The sequence below is a fragment of the Rhipicephalus sanguineus genome, chromosome 9, assembly GCF_013339695.2.
Source record: "Rhipicephalus sanguineus isolate Rsan-2018 chromosome 9, BIME_Rsan_1.4, whole genome shotgun sequence".
NCBI lineage: Eukaryota > Metazoa > Arthropoda > Arachnida > Ixodida > Ixodidae > Rhipicephalus > Rhipicephalus sanguineus.
The window spans coordinates 50,030,849-50,048,827 of record NC_051184.2 but is presented as its reverse complement, the minus strand read 5'-3'; positions in this window follow the sequence as shown (position 1 = coordinate 50,048,827).

Here is a 17,979-nt window from a genome sequence, read left to right as displayed (position 1 = left end):
AGAGGGCCCTCCGAATCTACTGCCAATTGTGCATGACGAAAGGCACATAAAACCGCAGTTGAGCTGTCTTTAAGCGGGCGCGCGGTGCGCAGAGAAATCAGATTAGCATAACCACGAGTTTTTCCATTCACAGATTTCAATGGCGGCGTCGTACGCGATAAACCCGACGCCGGCGAGTGTACAGAAATAGTATTTGAAGGTACGCTGGCCACATGCGTATTAGTATGCGCCGTTTTCCGGTAAATGATGCTCTCTCGATCGAAAGCTTGCTGGCGATCAGCCGTTTTTAGGGGCGAAGCTAACCAACCTGCGCCGACAGCTTAAAAACGGCATATTGAAAGCTAAAGGTTACTATCAAGATGTTTCACTGAAAAACTTTCTTGAGTCATCCCCGGATAAGTTCTGGCGATATCTATCGCCAAAGACCCCGTGTCTGATATTTGTGTTGATCGTACCATGTTGACTTACAAACTCAGAATTGCAAATACACTAAACGAGTATTTCTTCTCAGTGTTCACGAATGATGATGGCAAGATACCACGCATAGCTACTTTAGACGTTACTCCACCCATAAGCTCCCTCTACATAAACGAAGCGGAAGTACTGTCCTTGCTTCTTGCCACTGACGTGAAAAAATCGCCAGGCGTCGATGAAATACCTAATATCTTCCTCCGGAGATACGCTGAATGGTGCGCCAAATATCTTTGCATTATTTTCGACAAATCACTTTCACGTGCAGAAATACCACACGACGGGAAGCATGCAAAGATTATTCCCATCCCTAAATCAGAAGACCGCTCACTGCTGTCCTCTTACCGCCCTATTTCTCTTCTTTGTGCCTCATCAAAACTGATTGAGCACATTATATTTAAGCACATTTCAGTCTTTATTGAAAATAATGGCCTCTGCGACACTCGACAACACGGCTTCCCTCGCGGAATGTCGACCGTAACGCAACTACTGGAAACCGTACATGAAATTGCGGCAGCACTGGACAGCCAAGGGCAAATTGACATAATATTTTTGGATTTTGAAAAGGCCTTCGACCGTGTATCCCACCAAAAGTTGCTATTAAAACTAAACCCATTCTCAAAAATGACCAGTCACTTCAAAGGATAGAGGCGTATCTGACAGACAGGCGACAAACAGTCGTCGACGATGCAAGGTCGGACTCCGATGTGCGGTCTGGAATACCACAAGGATCAGTCTTGGGTTCCCTGTTTTTTATACTGTTCATCAACGACATAGTGCAACACATACCAGTTAAAATTCGGTTGTTTGCAGACGACTGCATACTCTACAATGAATGCCGCAGCGAGGCAGATCAGGCTATCCTAAATTCATATTTATCTGTTATAGCTACTTGGTGCTTAATTAGAATGGCAAATCAGCATTAACCTCAGAAAAACAGTATCGATGACCATAACACGCAAAAAGAAGTAGTGACCTTTTGTGTACAGCATTAATGGTCATAATTTATCCTCTGTTACTCAATATAAATACCTCGGTTTAGTGATCACGTCAGACTTTAGGTGAAATAACCATGTAGCTCACATTAAAAAAAAAAGGTAATGAAGAAACTTGGATACCTGAGAAGAACCTTGGCTAAATCTACGAGCAATATAAAATTGTTGGCTTACAAGACATTCATAGGACCATTACTAGAATACGCTACTCCTGTCTGGGGCCCTTACACCCAATCAAACGTAAGCGAAATCGAAGGCATACAGCGGAAAGCAGTCAGATTTATCTTTAATTCTTACCGTCGTCATACATCGGTACGTGCTGTTTTACAGGACGCGAACCTCGAAACTGTAGAGATACGACGCTATCGAGAGAGGCTCAAGATGTTATACCTAATTTATCGTGAACATGTCAAAATAGATAATAAAGTGTATATTAAACCGTGTAGTCGGCGCCGAAAAGTTAACCGAATACTCGTGCCGAACCAGCATGTTCAAACAATCGTTCTTCCCCCGTAAAATCCATGAATGAAACGCATTGCCAGAAAATGTACTGCAGAGCCCAACTATGTCGTCGTTCATGCACGCTCTCGCTCATCTATGACCGGAGGTGTTTTCCATGGCGTCTGTTGCATTCCAGATGGCGTGCGATATCGAAAGAAAAGCCATTACACCCTTCTTTTCGTTGTCGAGCAGACTACTGTGTGAACATGCGCTCTTTTGCACATTCTGTCTTTTTTTTCCCTTGTAGTTATTTTTATTTCTCCTAAACTGTCAAAATTTCACTCTGTGATCCCTGTATTTTCTTACGAGCATTTTCACCTGTATTACCTTATGTGTTTTACTGGATTCTATTGTTTCCTATGTTTCACATACTGTAAGGATTGTTCAACACTGTTTTTAGTCTTATTTCACAGATTTGTTTCGTATTGTTTTCACAGATTGCTCAACATTTTCTTTTGTACAATCCACTCCTGCCTATGGTTTGTCAAACAAGTTGGCAGTAATAAATAAATAAATAAATAAATAAATAAATAAATAAATAAATAAATAAATAAATAAATAAATAAATACATAAACAAATAAAAATAAAAACGGTGGCACGATGGTTTTTCGTGAGGCATGGTGCGGAGACTATCTGCACTTTTATCTGCAAAAAAAAACGCGTGTTCTTTTTTTCATTAAGCTCATATTTATGAATAAATTATGCTAGCAAAAGACTTTAATATTGATAAAATATTGACAGCAGCAGTTTTGTGTTTGCAATTTGTTCCGTAACTACACATTACTGGGGACAAGAGTACTCCATTCCACCGTTAACAGAGACTACCGAACTCCCTCTGCGAAACGCTCCGTTTAACTTCCTTGGTGTAAGAGAGACAGTGTGACACGGACCGCATCTCTGTTGACGTAAAGACGAGGGAGTTAAATGGAGTTCGCGGGTGCCCATGTGACAGGGGTATGAGCCTGATCAGCTTTCCTTGCGCGATCTGTAAAATGAGCTGGCCGCTGTGAAGAATCTGCACATATCTCATGTTCCACACCGCATTGAACAGTTGATATTTTGCGCTGGTGTGTTCTGCATGTGTCCTTTCTTCGCAGTATCCAGTTCTTTTTGTTGTTTGTGCACGGAAAGTTGAACACTAACATCTTTGTCTGGAATACGCACATTTCGATACAAAACTTACGGCCTGTGCAGGACCATACCATACCATACCATACCATACCATACCATACCATACCATACCATACCATAACATACCATACCATACCATTCCGTACCGTACCATACCGTACCATACCATACCATACCATACCATACCATACCATACCATACCATACCATACCATACCATACCATACCATACCATACCATATGTTCAGTAGTTTGATGTTTCCGTATTCGATTCGCATAACGCTGATTACTACAATGTATTTCCATCTCTCTGGCGTTCTATTTCACTGTACGTTCGCCAGTAGCTAATTTAAATTTCGGGTGTTGTCTATTACGAATTTACGAGTTATCGACAGGTGTGTTTGCATGTCACATGCACGAGCGTGCTTGCTCAACATTCCAGGAGGTTTGAGCTGTGTTTGTTCGAGGATTACATTTCGCAAAATTCACTGGAATGAAAGCGTTGTGTTTCTCTTGATTTGTATGTTCAGGTTAAGCTGAACATTAGGCAAGACTTCGGAAAGACGAAACGCTGCAAGTAAGAAACTCACATGATTCGTTAACATGATGATAGAATGTCTATCGCCGGCACAGAGCACACAACATACAGATATTTCGAGGTTCAGCTTGAAGTCGCCTTTCAGTTAAGGTTATTAAGGGAGTTAGAGCAAACGTGCAATTATTCACTGCCGAAAACGTCTTTCTGGTCATTCTAAAGACGCGTAAAGTATATTGTTTCTAATGATATTTTAGAAATACAAGTCAAACGTTTGAAATTGTTAAAACGAGAGACAACATTCTGAATATCCGTGTCCAATGCTGGGCCTGTACAATTTGTACCTATCTGGAGCACTGTAATTTCTTCACTATGTCTCTCACAGTGAAGACAGGGCGCTGAAGCAATCTGCGTTTCAACCATTCTTATACGCCGTGGGCTTGCATCAGACACGTACGTTGCATCACCTCTTGGAATGTGAACACTGAGCTTGACAGCGAAAGGTGCAGACCGGTCGCATAAGAATGCGGAAAATCAATTTTCTGCGGCCCGTACGAACATTGCGATGCTTCTGTGTGAGCGAATTTCCCTATTCTGCATACGGCCATTGCATCTGTCCTCCTCGAGAAGACGAATGAGAAAAAAAAAAGAACGAACACCTTCGCGGCATGTCAGGCGACAACCTTTCGTTTTCGGCTGCCTTGCATCTCACTTTAAGCAACGGCAGCAGCTGCCGTGATGCGCGTACCGTATGGCGCTGACGCAAGCGTCGGCGTGCTTGATATCGGCGTGCCCACGCGTCGAGGTCCTCCTTTTCACAGAGTTTTACACAGTAGCCAACGATTGACTAGGCTTCGTGCTTACTAAAAATAACGCCAAAGCAACTGACTGGATGTCATACCCCAGTATCAGATAAATAATAAAGTTCAAACACATTTCAGATTTAACTTTTTCAGAAACTGCTGCAAAATTTCATGCGCGAACAGGTGTGTAATATCCTGCAGGTCTGTTGTAGTCGAATATACAGATACGATTTGAAAGATGATGCTAATAAAGGCGTGTACCTGTAGAATACTACTCCAGAAGAGGTGAGTGAACCACCTTGTATTCTTGTATGTACCACAGGCTCACATACCACGTCCGAAACACACAGTAACAACTAAACGACGTGTTTATTTGACGTCAGAATTTCGGACCTCGTATATAGCACGTTTACACATGAACACGTGTGTATTGCGAAAAAGCTGCTACGACAGCATTGTTCTCAGGTGTTCCTCCAGATCGCTTTTCTGGTAAATAGAACTGAATTGAATTGAATTACAAGCTGGATAGATGGATGGATGGACGGACGCGGGTGTACTCTTTCTGAGCGGCAGCGGCTCACACCATGTAGCCGTAACTTAAGCGAAATAATTTGATAACATTGCTTCGAAGACAATAGCTGTGCATATATATACAGGATGCGATTCCAATGAGGTTTTAAAAACGTTTCTGTGCCAAAACTGGCGTTCAAACGAGCGTTTAGACGCCATCTCGCCGCCACAGGAATGGAGCCACGGCGGCCACGAGTGGCAGCTACGCCTTGCAACAAAATTATGCTGAACACAATGTGCTGCTGAGCAGTAATTGCTCAGATGCACAACGCCCAAACAGCTGTACTACCACGGCGTCTAAAACTGGTCCCACAAATAACAAGAAACACGAGAGAATCTGATGCTGCCGCGCACTTAGGACAGTATATGGGTCAGTCAGAATAAAGAAGCTTACGTATAAGCTGTGGTATAATGAACGGTGCGACAACAAACGGACAAATAAAATTAAAAAAATATTGCTGATCCCTCTGTCATAGGAATCGGTATAACACGAATGTGAAACGTGTCTTCACAGACGTAGTTGAGCGTTTGTTGTGCATTCTTTCGCCCCAAGCACGAAGGAATAAATGCTACAGCAACAATTTGTAATGTCACGCGAAGAACGGCAAGCAGCTCGAAACTTGCAACGCGCGTCTCAAGCAGAAAGGGCGCACGGAAAGAACATACAGAGGATGAGCGCGAACTAACTGTCACAGTTGTAACTTATTTCTGTGTGAGCAGCGCGCTCCTTTCGCAAAAGCGGCCGCTGCAGTGAGCGAAATGACTGAACTTCGTCCCGCGCACTCGCGCACGAGCGACCACGCCCTGTAGAGGCGATCGCTCATCCGCGCGGGGCGACGACCTTTAAAGCGCGGTCTTCGAGCCCTTCGCGCCATCTCGCTAGTGATAACGAAAACGCGCTGTTGTACCACCGATCTCTGAGTACCGCCACCGGCAAATGGTGTATATAATATAGCTCGCCGTTAGCATGGCAACGAACGTGCCGTTTGTGGCCGAATCGTTTGGCGCCCTACGCTTCGGAGCGAGGGGTCGGAAGTTCGGCTCGCGGTGACGGAACTTTTTCTTTTGGTTTTTTTCGTTGCCAACTGTTAGTATTTATATTTTACAACGTCATATCCGTGACGGAAATACCTCAGTGGAGGCGTGGTGGACCCCGGCATAAAACAATTTAGTGTTAAAAAAACTCAGAGTCCCTTATGCATTCACTAAGACGACTGGAAGGCGAAAGCCATCTTCATTTCCTTCTCAGTTGATATTGATTCTGCGCCGCCAACCTCATACACCTAACGTGGTTTGTTCACTGCCTCCGGGATCGGAGGCACCTTACCTGATTTTGCACTGCCTCCGTGATAGGCTTACCATTGACCAAGCTGCGATGTCATGTATGAAGTCATCATCTGACGTTACGTCACGTGACATGACAGTGACTTCATAATGACGTCACAATGACGGCACCAATTTTGGCGATCTGTGACGTCATACGGTGACGTCATCGCGTGATGTTGATTTTGTTGCATCACTCGTCCCCGATGCTGCGGGACGCCGACGGTAAATTTTCGCGTTTCGTGAGGCATCTAAGGCTTTCGCCTTAATAAAATGTTGCTCGAAAGAACAGAATTTTAAGCTATGATTAACACAGAAACGTTTCGGCCATAAGGATCTCTCTTCGTCCAAACAATACCCCTTGTCTCATGTGCTAGTTCTCTCGGCTGAAAAATATACATTAAATCCCTTTATCTTCTGAGCATAAGTAGAGCTAGTATTACATGCGCAAGTAATTGCGACAACAACCTCGGCAGCTCAGTCGTTTTAAGACAACGAACTACGCTTACCGCTTTCTACGACCAACGCTGCATGGAGACTCCGCTTGCTTGCTCACCGATGCACCGCGTTGCAATGGAATGAGCCGCACTTCAGGTATGCGCTATTGCACTCATTGAGATGGCCGACACAGCAGCTTGTGACCACTGCGGCAATGAAGAAACTATTGCACATATTTCTTGCAAGTGCCCACAGTACAGTGCATGGTGACTATCCCTTTGAAACGCGCACAATAAATCAGACGACCAAGCTCTGTCGAAACAAAGAATTCTACGACACCGACATGACACAGCGTCCCAGAAGAATGCCCTGCAAGCGCTACTGCACTTCTTCAGATTGACTTGCCTTTCGGAACGACTGTAATTAGAACGCCATTCCTCTGTGCGTTGTTCTTTTTTTGACCCTGCATGTATGTGCTGTTTTTTTTTTCGTTTTTTTTCTCTATATACACCTTCTTTCCGACCATTATTTCCCCACCCCAGTGCAAGGTAGCAAACCGGATGCTAATATCTGGTTAACATGTCGGCTTTCCTCGTCAACTCTTTCTCTCTCTCAAGATGTTTTCATACATCTTCTGTGTCAGACCTTCCGCAAAGGTATGATCACGATTTTCAAGTTGAAGACACCAAATGAAGCAAACTGCGAACTACACAAACCGTAAAGGTATCAGCGGTTTCATGCAGTTTGGCAACTGCGCTGTGCTTTACCTGAAACTAACTGTACGTACGCGCTTTGTCGTCAAGGAACTCAAAAAATGTCCGAACGTTCTTTCACGCGGAAATATCCTGTATAGAATGAACAAACGAATAAATTTTTACTGTCTTCGAAACTAATTGCTATATAATGGAAACTGCAGCTGCTTCGTTAAATCTTTGCCGACGAACGCTTTCATATAGCGAGAGGCTCAGAACGAAGCATAGTTCTCTATAAGACAAATACCGGTATTACAAAACATCCACTGGAAAGAAATGAATGGCTCCTATCTGTGGAACTATATCTTACATGGTCGTACAGAATCTGGACCGCTATATCTGCGACTAAAAGGGAGAGTTGGCGTGCTCTGCACTCGCTCTCATTAGAGCACGTTTCAACGTCGAGCGTGGAGCTGAGGTGCGAACAAATGAAACACGTTTTCGAAAGGGACCTTTGTATGCCTGCATGGAAAGAACTGAGAAAAAAAGGGAGACGCTGAAGAGCGGCCACGCGTGTTTGTAACAAATTACAACGGCTAGAAGTCGGTGAAAGTCAGTTATCGGCGTGCCTACAATCTCGATTTTGTAGGTGAAGTTGGGTTGGCCCTGTGGGATAAATGCTGGGACGACCACATTAGGGTTGTTGACTGAACGAGTGAAACTGGTTGAACGTGAGACACCGGCTAACTTTCGCATTAGCAGCTTGCAAACGTGATCTGGCAACCAGATACTCTTTGTCAGTGTCTGCTTACTTTGTCGTCCGTGTTCTATCTTGCCCTACAAAAGTCAATTCAAGATGAATCAAGACCAACTACCGCGACAGTCAGCTCTGTTGCTTTTTAAAACCTGAGTAGCCACCGTACCGAAGGATTACAAGGTGCGCAAAACTAGACAAGACGTTAGGTCAGCACGGACAGGCGCCAGCTTTCAACTTACATTATTTTTCGTCTCACATAAGTATAAACGCATAATCATGCCTGCACAAGAATAGACCAGATTGTTAAAGCGCGAAATGATTAGAAGAAGCCACGCAATAAAGTCTGCTCACTATCCATCAAAGGAACAAAAGTATCGGTCGCGCATGCCCTCTCGTTTAGGTATATAAAATTTTTCGACGTGTTCACGTGTGGTGATGTCCTTGCTCGTACACAAGACTGTAATCCACTTAAAAACGGGAGCGCACATGCTGAAGTGACAATGCGTAGGCAGATGCACATTAGCTTTACTTTTTACTGAAATCTCACGTAACGATGGTTCGCATTTCGAAGTTGGCTTTAAAAAACAAGTCTTAGGCTCCATTCAGTTGATAAAAAAAATCACAGCATATCCACGGAGTGAATGATGATGAGTGGGCGAAGCTGCGGAGGTTCATCGGTAAACCTTGAATCTTCCGTGAATTCTGCCCAGTACATCATCACCGACGTGAGATCGGGCGCGTTTATACTAAAGGTTCGATGAGAGTTATGACAACTTGCAGCTCACTTTAATTTACATGTACGCTTTGAATTTTAATTGTTTAGAAAACCATTGCTTTAGAAAACATCTGGCGTCTTTCGTTAAGCAGCTGGCGTCTTTTCGTTTTGCTTTAGAAACATCTGGCGTTCTTTCGTTTTGCTTTTAGAAAACATCTGGCGTCTTTTATTGGTTTATTTCATCAATCAACGGCGTTTTGAACAAAATTTTTATGGTTTAATCACGCACAGGAGAAATCTCACCAGGCAGTACCTTGGAGGTAAACAATGGCTGCTAATGGGAATGAGAGACAGAAGAAGTCGGCTTTTAGCTAACACTTACACTTCTACTTCTACTAACGTTTCCTACTGGAACATGCCAATGGCTGCTAATGGGGAATGAGAGACAGAAGAATTCGGCTTTTAGTTAACGCGCACGCTGCGAATTTTTTATTGTTCAACAACCCACAGGAAAAATCTCCCACCGGCACCACCTTGGAGGTCAAGATCTGGTACTAGCGTTACGACTGGTTACGCACTACGACGAGGGACGAACGGGTGCCGCTTTAAGGAGCTTCGCCCCTAAAACTGAACATGAAGGACGCCATGATTGGTATGAATTTCTGTTTAAATATATTCAGCGTAGCAATAGCCTTGTCGGTAACAGCAGCACTGATTGTGTCGTGAAAGCCAAGGTGTGCAGCATCCCGGAGGTCTCTTACAGGGGCGTAGCCAAGGAGGGGGGGGTTCAAACCCCCCCGAAATTTTTCAGTTTTGCTTGCGTACATAAGGTATGGTTGAACCCCCCCCCCCCGAAAAAAATTTCTGGCTACGCCCCTGGTCTCTTATACATTTGTCGAAAACAGATGCCACAAAGGCTGTATGGCTCGTTTACGTCAGCACTCTTAAAAGAAAGAGCGCACTTGAGGCGTTATTCCGTCCCACAAAAATAATCGTCATCGCTGCGGGCCCCGTACTGCTTTAAACTAGCACCAAAACCATGCCGCAGGCGCCCCTCTGCAAAAAGTAAACGCAGGCATAGCTGACCGCTTTGGTTTGGTCACCTGACAGAACAACTTGAACGACGAGCACGAAGACTACAAGCGACAACATACGGCATCATTGTAGCATAACGTTTCAGTGCGCAGCGTCTTAGGGGCCCGGTTTGTCGTCCATCCAGCGTGTCATGTCGCGTGGTCACGCTCAAAATCAAGTGGTCAATACAGACCTAAAACAAGGCTAACAATGCTCACAGCCTGGTTAAAATAATTGAACAAGGGCTAAAGTAATATAGTTAACAGAAATAAGCAAGACGTAATCGCAATAATTAACTTAAAATCGCTAATAAAACGCTTCGGAAACAGGCGGCTGACACCCGAGCTCCGCGAGAGGGGCGCCAACGCTTCGACGAGCGAGCAATTGCTCTTCCCACCGGCGCTTGGTCGCTACATCTGAGGGGGAAACAACCTGATGGAACTCGATGCAGACGACACGTATCTCAACTGCCGTAACAAGCAGGAACTCGATAAAGTGCAGCAAAAAGTAGCGCGCATGTCGCACACCGAGTTTTCGAATCGCCCTAACCAGATTATACTTGTGCCTGGAAAACCGTACAGGCTTACCACAAACACTGACGTCATCGGCGGTTTGGTAAGCGGATCAGTGGGAACTCTACAATAATAATAATATCTGGGATTTAACGTCCCAAAACCGAGATATGATTATGAGAGACGCCGTAGTGGAGGGCTCCGGAAATTTCCACCACCTGGGGTTCTTTAACGTGCACCTAAATCTAAGTACACGGGCCTCAAACATTTTCGCCTCCATCGAAAATGCAGCCGCCGCGGCCGGGATTCGGCCGGGATTCGGCAGCCGCCGCGGCCGGGAACTCTACGAACGGGAATCGCTGGGTGCCCGTGCTACGCACTGTGTTTCACAGTATTGGAGCTGCATTACGCGCAGGACTTATAAATACACCAATGGCTGCACAAGAATGACGTTTTATATTGAAACAGCAAGTGGGGCGAGTTGGTAAGTTAAGGTGTGCAAATAAACGTGCAGCGCGGCACATACGAAGGACTAAGGAACAGACGGCAGTTAATTTTCATGCAAGCATGCTAAATTGCACAGTGCCAACGCACTACCGCGATGGGATTTGTAGAAGCTGTACATGCAGTTAATATGCAATTATCACTTACAGTTGAATCATATTACTAATACGCACTTTGTGAGAACATACCCGCGCATTTTAAAAGATCGGATGATTGTAAATCGCTCGCTATCATTCCGAGAATTTTACTCCCGCAATTATGTAGTCAATGGATCAACAGTTCATTGCCAAAAGGGGCAATGTGACATATGTATCGAGGCCTCCACGTCACGAGTTTAGCTCAGAGAACTATAAATGCCCATGAACTAGGACTATTTCGTCTTTATGCTGATAGTTTACCAAAGCTAAAATTTTGTGCCAAGGACGCTCCGCAAAGTAAAGAAGTGTTGGTAATAACACTAGAAACGTCCCGAAGACTTCGCTTCACATCACTTTCCAGCGCTTACCGAGACGTACAGCTTGCGGAACTTTAATTAGCCAGAACGAGCGCGATTTTCAGGAAAGCACAGTAGCCGTACTGAACGGCTTCGGAAGTTTAACGTCACGCATTCCACATGGACGTATGCAAGGAATATCGGGCTGCCTATGCGTAGTGGTCATTGCGAAAGCATAGTGGATGATTCGTGACACCAATTAGCGTAGGTCAGTGCCCTCTTTAGCCGCTCGTTTAGCGAAACCGAAAGGAACTGCGATGAAGACTCCATATACGATTACCACACGCCTCGTCTGAACTAGGTACTTTCCCGAAGAAAATCTCAGGTGGCTTAAAATATTTTTGTGTCCTTATATGTGAAGAGTCCTTTTTATCTCTTTTTTAAACGCATTCTGGCCCATATGAAAGCGGGGTGAAGATTCTTCTGGACCTCACTAACGTTTACTACGTACCTGCCTACGTGGCTACGTATTCCAAAAAAACGTTCTACATTGTCCATTAGTGACACGATGGAAAGCAAGAATGTCTATGTATAAGTGCGGACGCCATCCGCAATGTATACAGTTAAAACTCGGTCTAACAAAACCCGATTTAACGAAGTTCCCGCTGTAGCGAAGAAATTTACATTCCCCGGCAAATACCCACAAGGTTTAGTGTTTTCAACAACCTGAATTAACGAACTAACGTGGCTATCATTCCTGATATAACGATGTTTTTCCTGACATAACTAACTTAAAATCGGTGATTTCTTTCTAACGTTGACACACGGTTTTTTTTCAGCGTGTGCTTTAACGAGGTAATCTTACAACGTCTAGGCGCCCTAGTCACGAGTCACGACCGTAGCTTGATTATGACCAGGCTGCCCGCCATGCCAACGTACGGAACAACAGACTGGGCAGTGGGTAGCACTCTTACGTACCGGATGGTCCTAGGAGAGGCTGTGGTTGCTTTCTTTATTTCATGGTTTACGCGACACACAGCGCTGGTCGTCTCCACAAAACCTTGTGGCTCACTTGCTCGCACAATGACTGCATTCGCGTCTTCGCAATTTCCAATGCCATTCACAGCTTCCCGTGACTTGGCCTGCATCGCCCAGACATGATACCTTCTACGTTCAGGCAACATGTGAGGCTCCATAACCATACCGCCCCCGGACCGCCCTCGTGGGCTTTTCACACGCACAGGCGTGGGTTCGTGGCAAAAACAATGCCGTGGCAGCATTTGAGCGTCACTACAATAAAATTTTAGATCTCGAAGGGCCCAAAAATCCATTTCACGACCTTACGAACTTCCTAATTTTACGAAGTAATTCGAGCGTAGTAATCACTTCGTTATGTCGAGTTTCAACTGTATTAAGAAAAAGGCGCTTTCAATACAGCCTCTCGACCTGACATATTTTTATAGTTTTGGAGTTTTTCCGTTACTGTGCACAAATTTAGAAAATAAACGTTTTTGTTATGTGTGCATTGCGGTATATCTACGTATTGCGTTATTTTGTGCGTGAAAAAAACAACCATTACGACAGTTCATGTGATTTGAGATTTAATTGAGGCGGTGATTTAGAGATGATGTAAAGGACGCGGTGGAGGGACCATTGAGAACCTCAGAAAATATAGAAGATATATGAGTTTTTGAAATTAAGTAATCTATGGAGTTATACTTCAAGCTGTCTTGATTAATATTGCTAAAGCTGTCGCGAATAATTTCAGAAAGTAGCCTTTTTCAGCAGTAATCAATGCTTTTCGCTTTTCGCGACTTTTGGCGACGCATTGGACTCTGCCGGTGCTGAATTTCGCCGTAGATCAATATTATTTGTATATTCATATTTGACCCTTATATATTTACCGGATTTGTTTGTTATATCCGTTGCAATTACTTAATTCGTATATAATGCATGATTTATTCATTTTTGATACAGTTCGTCGCATAGCAGTCCTCTTATAACACGCGAAAATTAAAAAAAATAAGCAGTCACAAAGAATGCGGTGCTGCAAATATTTTTTCTGACTTAATAAAGCTTACAGCAACAAAATTAAGAACACAAGACATTTTGGAGAATCTCGGCCTCTTTGCTGCCTATATGAAACTCTACAGTTGGTATAATATGCTAGCTGTGCATTGGCCACCTTTATTTTCTATTTCTTTTTAAATGCGAAGCATTTCTTAGCGAACTTCTGCGACTCTGAGCGTATCTATCTATCTATCTATCTATCTATCTATCTATCTATCTATCTATCTATCTATCTATCTATCTATCTATCTATCTATCTATCTATCTATCTATCTATCTATCTATCTATCTATCTATCTATCTATCCATCTATCTATCTATCTATCTATCTATCTATCTATCTATCTATCTATCTATCTATCTATCTATCTATCTATCTATCTATCTATCTATCTATCTATCTATCTATCTATCCATCTATCCATCTATCTATCTATCTATCTATCTATCTATCTATCTATCTATCTATCTATCTATCTATCTATCTATCTATCTATCTATCTATCTATCTATCTATACCAAACACCAAAATTGGTATTGCGCGACGTGACTGTATGACGAACGTAAATAAGATGTGGTAACATGAAAACCATGATATGCATGTCATGTTTGTCATGGTTTACATGCCACGCTCATGGCGCACTCGCGACCCTGTCGTTAGATTTATATACACAAAATTGGTATTGCGCGACGCGACTGTATGACGAAAGTAAATGAGAGGTGGTAACATGAAAATCATAATGTGCAAGTCATGTACGTTATGCTTTACGTGCCACGCTCATGGTGCATTCACGGCCGTTTCGCTAGCTCGATATACACCAAAATTGGTATTGCGCGACGAGACTCTATGACGAACATGAATAACAGGTGGTAAAATAAAACCATGACATGCATGTGATGTATGGCATGATTTCAATGCCATACTCATGGTGCACTCGCTGCCATTTCGCTCGTTTTATGTACACCAAAATTGGTATTGCGCGATGCGTATGACGAACATAAATGACAGGTCTCAACATGCGAATCCTGTTATGGATGTCATGTACGGTATGATTTACATGACACTGTCATGGTGCACTTCTGGCCGTTTTGTTAACGTGATATATACCACAATTGGTATGGCATGACACGAGTGCGTGATGAACATAAATGACAGGTCATGCATTGTATATACCGGAATATACGTTTCAATGGCATGATATATACCAGATTGTGCATCCATACGTTTATGGCAAACATGCGATATATGGTGAACTAGATGTCAGGGCATGAATGATTTCATTTGGCTCAAAGACAAAGAAGGCGATGGATGCAGCTCTTTGCTGGCTGCTTCGCATTACATCTATTCCCACAGTGCGGGGATCTGCCGGATTTTTTTCTGAGGAAAGCACACGCTCAATGATAGCGCTGAACAGCACACTTAGAGCAAGTCACGTTTGAGTCAGTTCGCTTTATCATCGAACAGAAAACGCGTCAGAACGATATATTCCACTAATGGTTACGTATGATTTGTTTAATGCGTTTGCTGATGTTCTACAGCGCTCGAAGGTAAGGCAGCGAAGGAAACACGCGCGCGTGGCGCTATCTCCCCAGTTTCAGGCAGAGTATTCACGTATTAAAATCGGCTTGGCTAACAGCTTGTTTGCGGGCGTTGCGGTAGCATATAAAGTAAATCTACCGCATTCACTGGACGCCGCGTTAAGCCGATGGTTTCGCGCTTGCGCACGCTTTGGATGATCGTGAACGCACTTATTAAACGTTTACTTTTTGAGGTGATTGCGTTCGGCAACATCATGCAGAGCTTAAGAGCATCGAACGACGCATTCCAATATCAACGTCTGGCGTGCTCGAAACAGAGAATTTACCACCATTACTTTAGCCGGTCCCCAGGAACAATGCCCTCAGTATACGTTCACGGCCTCCCAAACGTGAGGGAAAGGGAAATCCGGAGCCGTGGTGAAACTAGACGGGCCTTGTCACCCCATGAGAAAGGGACCGAATCGGTCCCGAAACGTCGGGCTCTTTATAAACTTGGCTGGAGCCATTTCAACCTCCTAAATCTTCCACCCAACCAGACACAAAATGTTTGCATTTAAGATTCAACCTGGTGTTCTTTTACAAGCTTAGGGAACAAATTTCAATTTCATTCCTTAGAGGCATGCGATACTACAATGAAATGTTTTGTGGTAATAACTTCAAAGCAGCAACACTCTCGCTGTGACGGCTTCCTGCTATTGCTAAATAGAGTGGACCTCCCGACGCATCCCAAAACTGCTCAGACGCTAGAAACCTGCCAGAATGAATAAAGTTTGCAGATATAGTATTAGCAATACCATCGTACTCTTGACGGCAATTTGAATTTTTCTTAATAATAAATTTCATTTTAATATTGGTGGTATACCTACATCCGAGCAGGAAAACACACGATGTAGCCCATGTCTGAGATAACTTCGCGTGCGAACCGGTCTGCCTCTTCTCTTCTATTTGCTTTCGCTGAGGTCTGTGAGCAAACGTCCTGGCGCAAGGTGAGGGTAAGCTCAGCTAAAGGCCTCTTGAGATTTTGTTACAAATCACTGACACTTTCTTGTGTTCACATGCAAACGTTGTGATATAATGCAAATAACTGTTTTGAAGCCAAGTCAGCGTGCATGTACGAAGTTAGAGGGTCGAACCATCCACGTATCTCCTACACTATAACACAACATTCATTCCAGATAGAGGAGCAAACCTGAAAATTCATAAATGTTTATATGGATGGTATTAGGAAAAAGAAATACACACTAATAACGTAGATCTTTATTATGCGCATATCTGTTGGCGCCCGGGGAGTTCCTGCCGCACTTGCGACAACCTGTGTCAAAGAAACTTGGTTCTATCATGGGCAAAACGCAAGATGTATACTACTGGAAGAGCTAACGAATTTAGGAGCGCGTATTCACACAGGCATAACATACAGGAACGCTCCCCGTTTGATACAGATGCGATATTATTTGCATATTTCATAAGGTTTCCCAGCCTCAATCAACAAACATGCAGAGCCCAGGAATAAATCGCATAAAGCAAACCATTTCACATAAAAGAAAGGTAGTGCGCATTCCAAGAACGAGCCGCATTGGAAATGCGGCATGTGCCACCCAACTCGTTTTACGCCAGCTCCGATGGCATGAGGTTTTGGCTAAATAGATAAGATACACTTTCCAGGTAAACATTCCAAGGCGTCTTAGCACAGACTTCTTGATGCAGAAGTACACTGTGAACACGTGAATATATTATTCACTTACTGGTATACTCCCGCGTAACTCCTAAGCAAGAGAATCTCGCACCAATCCCGTAAAATCGGAAACGCGAAATTATAGAAGCAAGACTGCCGTCGTAATGGGACGCGTTAACAATACTGTTACAAGTCTAAACGCTGGCGTTATTTGATGAATACACCTTCGTAATGATGGAATCCGTTCGTTACAGAAATATTGCGAACTTTTGCGTTGGTACAGAGAACTCCAAGAAGGCCAACGCTCCAATTAACACAGTGCATCTCACTGTCCTACTCATCAGGCATGGAATATTTCTGATTCAGAAGGTTCGAATGCAATATACTGAAGAGACAAAAAATAACAATGTGCCTTTCCCTTTCGAGTCTTCTTAAGCCAATGCATAAGGGACACTTTGAAATTTCTGTTTTATTAAGAAGAATATAAGATTGCCCAAGACTGTTCATTCCGTGAGGTCTTGCTAGAGCCATACTGCCGAATTTTCAGTACAATAGTTCTTCGTCTAATATTTATATCGACATAAAGGTAATACGAGTAATGCTTAAGATACGGAAAACATACAAAGGTGTATAACATACAAGAAAGGTTGATCATCGCTGTAGTCAAAAAGAAAACATATGGAAATTATATATGCACACTCATAACAGAAATTCAGAATATGCTTCCAAATATTCCAGAAACTTAAAGAAGCAAAAAATGAAGACGACTTCAAGTATCACGACCAATTCAAAAACTCGCAGGAAACACTCAAAAATGTTCAAGTATACTATATTTTTTTTTGTACAGTGTACAGGCGCTCCCAGAATAATTCGGAACGCCGAGCATGCAGGCGCTCGCCGGCGTAGCGCACCGGCGGATGAATGCACGCACGGTGTGCGCATGCGCGGCCTCCCTAGCGAGCTAGTTTCGCTCCCTAGTGCATCTAGACTGGCGTTGTCTTGCACCAAAAGGGTAGCGCTAGGTGCTCTTTAGCATTATCACAAGGCGAGCGCGGCGGCGATGACGCAGCACCACCGTGATTCGGCGACTCGCGGGCCCTCTCCGCCTCAAGCCATTAGATGGCGCACCGCTCAACGGACCGACGACCGAACATTTTCTGGCCGCTTAGGCCCGCGCAGTGTCAACAGCTGAATATTCTAAAACCGTGTTCGAAATATATTCGTATCGGCTTATCAATCTGGCC